The sequence below is a fragment of the Egretta garzetta genome, unplaced genomic scaffold (genome assembly GCF_000687185.1).
Source record: "Egretta garzetta isolate BGI_Z169 unplaced genomic scaffold, ASM68718v1 scaffold22, whole genome shotgun sequence".
In the NCBI taxonomy this organism is placed as follows: Eukaryota; Metazoa; Chordata; class Aves; order Pelecaniformes; family Ardeidae; genus Egretta; species Egretta garzetta.
This window is the reverse complement of record NW_009259102.1, coordinates 103,405-108,438: the sequence shown is the minus strand read 5'-3', so window position 1 is coordinate 108,438 and position 5,034 is coordinate 103,405.

Below are 5,034 nucleotides of genomic sequence, written 5' to 3'. Positions count from 1 at the left end.
GACATGAGCCGGCAATGTGCGCTGGCAGCCCAGAAGGCCAACCGTACTCTGGGCTGCATCAGGAGAAGTGTGGCCAGCAGGGCGAGGGAGGTGATTCTGCCCCTCTACTCTGCTCTGGTGAGACCTCACCTGGAGTACTGCGTCCAGCTCTGGAGCCCTCAGCACAAGAAGGACATGGAACTGTTGGAACGGGTCCAGAGGAGGGCTACAAAAATGATCCGAGGGCTGGAGCACCTCTCCTATGAGGACAGGCTGAGAGAGTTGGGCTTGTTCAGTCTGGAGAAAAGAAGGCTACGGGGAGACCTGATTGCGGCCTTCCAGTACCTAAAGGGGGCCTATAGGAAAGATGGGGAACGTCTTTTTAGTAGGGCCAGCTGTGTTAGGACAAGGGGAAATGGTTTTAACTAGAACAAGGTAGGTTCAGGCTAGAGGTAAGGAAGAAATTTTTTACAATGAGGGTGGTAAAACACTGGAACAGGTTGCCCAGAGAGGTAGTGGAGGCCCCATCCCTGGGAACATTCAAGGCCAGGTTGGATGGGGCTCTGAGCAACCTGATCTAGTTAGCAGTGTCCCTGCTCACTGCAGGGGGGTTGGACTAGATGACCACTAGTGGTCCCTTCCAACCCTAAACATTCTATGATTCTATGATTCTAAAAGCATTACCCTGATAAACTGGCTTAGACTAAACTCAAATATGAAGGAGTGGGAATGTTGCAAACTTGAGATTAAAGTATTACTCTCCTTGTAGGAGCTCTTCTGAAGTCAGGCAACTCATGTTGCTACCCTACACTACCCTGAAGAGGTTTGTCCTCATTCTTGATAGACAATTTCTCTCGTTTTTTGCATCATCTGAACTGAGTTTATGGTCAACAGCAAAGGCATATCTCTGGAAATGGTCTCTGAGAGGATGCACTTCGAGGTCTCTTTTTCCCTTCCACCTCTACCTCGAGCTCAAGGCCAAATATCTGAGCGCACTTAAGAAAATGCAAGAGGGGATTTTGATTTTATTTTTAAAGCAGACATCATCTTGTTTCCAGCTCTGTAAATGGGTGAGCCCTCGGGCTGCAGAGTCATCTTTTGGGACTGATCCAAACCCTATGAAATCTTATTTGTTGGCAAATTCACCAGTTACTGCCCTTTCTGTTTCAGCTTGCAAGTAACAGAACAAATTCTGGTATCAAAAAAAAATTTATATCCGTGATATTTAAAAGTGATTTTTCATTCTCCAAGATGGACACTTAGATTAACTACTTAGAGAAGAAATAATTACTCATTATTATATTACAGTAGTACAACAACAGCAGATGAGAATTTGTGATGGTATTTATTTTTTTTGGATGAGGAGGAAGGGGAGAAGACGACAGGTAGGAATTCCACTCTCCTACCATACTACCCAGGCAGATTTGGCCAAAAAAAAGAAGTCAGATTTTGGCTACCAAAAGCTAGCATTTTTTTCCAGAATGCTTATGAAATATTTAAGTACCAAGGACAAATTCAAGAGTTACACTTGGGGACTACATATCTAACCTTTGGAGAAGGTTCTTCTCCAGGCTTAACAAGCCCAGCTCTCTCAGCCTTTCCTCACAGGGGAGATGCTCCAGTCCCTTATCATCCTTGTTGCCTTCCTCTGAACTCTTTCTGGAGTTCCTCACCTTTCTTGAACCGGGGAGAAAGATGAGGAATGCCTAGAAAGAGTTCAGAGGAGAAAAAAGAAAATAAAACATTATTACAATTACAAGACAAGAAAAAACCCAAAGCAATAGACAAGAAGACAGGAAAATTCTTAAGAGAGTACAGCAGTAATGACATTTATTGAAAGGCATGCTACAACAACTAGAGTTAGGAAAAGTTAGGTATAGATACCGAGTAATCAGCAAACACACTAACCTAAAAGAAACTGAATATACTGAAGCATAAACAAAATCAAATCAACCATGCACTACACAGTCAGAAAATAGTTTGTTTAATACTACATCTTTTAAGTCATCTTAAAAGACATGAAATCCTTTTTATGCAATGTCACAAGATGCTTTACAAATGAAAGCTGTTGCTTATTAAAATATACAAGGCAGTAGTTTTTCCATATAAAAACATTTTACACTTTCACTTGTTCCCCAAAACATTTTTTTGCTAAGTTTAGGAAAAAAACCCCAAAACAGAACAAAACATGTTGTTACAAATATTTACAGCATTTTCTTGTGTTAGATGAACAGTTTTATAAACTAAAAGGGAACTTTTATGAACAGATCATGTAAAATGAGGGAATGTCAGCAATTCTTAGCCATGCTTTTTATGTCTTGAATACAGTACTAAAAGTAGTCCATTAACCTTTCACCTTATCTCACACCATTTGATTCACATTATGATCGCGTTTTCCACTGTGTTTCATCCACCAGTAGTAGTCTCAAGTAAAGGCCACTTTGCATTGGGTCTTCCCATCAGAAAGGAGCATCAGAGAAAACACAAGTTTTCCACAAAATGTCTCAGTAAAACCAGAACAGTCAGTCTTTGGTCAGAGAGTGAGGCGATGTTCTGATGCAAGAATCTGCTTGGTTACCAACCTTTGCCTTGTGCTGCTGCAGTTCTAGGGTGACTTTTTGCAGAAAGTGGGTAACATATTCAAAAAGAATTGGAAAGTGCTTAAGATGAGTTAAGTATGTCGGTGGTAGCTTCCCACTCATAAATAATGCACAGTTTCCAAGAACTGAAAAACTGCTTACAGTGATGACAGTCTGCTAAGGTAAAAGCTTTCTTCATCTATCAAGGACCTTCAACTAAGTGAGCTTCTCATTTCTTTGGGACTGCTCCAGGCATGACATGTTATTACTATTCGAAGTTGGAAATACATGAGTTACGCTTGGATTCCTGCATATTACAGTACAGAAGAAAAAACCTGAAACTGTAAAGGCCGAGGGATAACTAAATCACTTCTTGTATAGTCAGTGGACAACGTTCATTTTTAACAATATAAATATACAATTTCCAGGGGCGGGGGGGGAAAGAGCATTTATTATACTTCAGGCAGCAATAGGTAAGAAAAAGCCCTACACATAAAACTATTGAAGGCACATAAACTTTGGTCCAGTTTTGTTCCCATCCCCTCCGCAATAAAACCCTGTAGTTAAATACCTCAGAGTTTTTCCATTCTTTTTTGGAATAATTCACAATTCCTAACTGTTAGCATTTGCCTTGAAAAGAGCAGGCAAACAGTCTTACATATAGCAAACAGATCTTCAGAAGACAGTTAGAAGATTAAGTTCATTTAAATAAAAAATTCTGTGCAATCTGACCAGTGTCCTTCCAGCACAATGGTAGCAACACAAAGTCTGGTAGTTCTGCTCTAGTTAACAATGTGCCAGGGCAAAAGGTAAAGGCAAAACAATGCTTTCTGCAAGCAGCTGACCTCTCATTTGAAAAACAGCAGTATGTGCTAGCAGCATACAATGACAAATAGTAAGTCCACATCCCCTCTAAAAAAAGAACTCATCACTTTCCTACTGACATGAATCAGAGGAGGGCAAGATATTTGATCACACAAACCATGCTGGCAGTTTTATAAACAAAGGCCAATAGTTTTCTTGGTATACAAACACAGGTTTGTCATCTGTAATCAGAAAATGTCATATATAGGCAAACCTCCTCAGTTATATGAAGTATGTTAGGCATAAAAAGGACCTCAATCTATCAGTACACAAAACAACATGCAACTGACGCGACCAACGGACAAGGCAACCAAGTCAAATTATGAATCAAAGTTTCAGAAATTTGTTCTGATGTTGAAAGACATTTGAGGAAATTCAAAGAAGCAAAAAAGTTTTACCATTATGCAACAAATCACAGGTAATTTGAAAAGGCACTAAACTGCTCCTGGATTGTTAAAAAGGCCTTACTAGATTTTGAATCAAGTGTGAATCCACCAAAAAAAAATGCAGCTGGAGGTTACCCAGAGTTGACTTGTGGACTTGACATATATATAGGCAGAGAACTCTACCCTCAACTATTTCCAGCATCTGTAGTCAGGATATAACCACTAGTGTTTTAGAGTACAAGTTCCAGGATACACTATGCACATTGCCAGGTGCTTCACAAGTTATTTAAACAGACATTAAGAACCTATGGTAAAGAAATTATGAACCTATCTTTAACAACTTAAGGCCACAAGATAGAGAAGATGGAACCAGAATCTTCTTGGGAGTTGCACAGTTAACAAGATAAAAGGCAACAGACATAGGATACAGTATGTTTAAAGCCTAATTAGGCTTTAGGGAAAAAAATTCACAATGAGGGCAGTCAAAGATCGGAACAGGGAGAAGAACAGAGAATTTGTGAAATCTCCATTCCCAGTTCAAGAAAGATGAGGAACTCCTAGAAAGAGTTCAGAGGAGAGCAACAAGGATGATTAGGGGACTGGAGCATGTCCCCTATGAGAAAAGGCTGAGAGAGATGGGCTTGTTTAGCCTGAAGAAGAGAAGACAGAAGGGATCTAATCAACATGTACAAATATCTCAAGGGTGGATGTCATGAGCATGGAGCCAGACTCTTTGCAGTGGTGCCCAGTGACAGGACAAGGGGCAATGGGCACAAAATGAAGCATAAGAGGTTTCAGTTGAATATGAGGAAGAACTTCTTTCAGAGAGGAAATTAGAAAGGCAAAAGCCCAGCTGGAATTTAACCTGGCCACTGCTGTAAGGGATAATAAGAAGAGTTTTTATAAATATGTTAACAGCAAGAAGAGAGCCAGGGAGAACCTCCATTCTCTAGAGGATGCAAGGGGGAACATTGTCACTAAAGACGAGGAAAAGGCTGAGTTACTCAATGCCTTCTTTGCCTCGGTCTTTAATGGCCCGATGAGTTATCCCCAGGGTACCCAGCCTTCCGAGCTGGAAGATGGGGATAATGAGTGGAATGAACCCCCCATAATCCAGGAGGAAGCAGTCTTTGACCTGCTATGCCACCTGGATATCCACAAGTCTATGGGACCGGATGGGATCCACCCAAGAGTGCTGAAGGAGCTGGCAGAGGAGCTTACCAAGC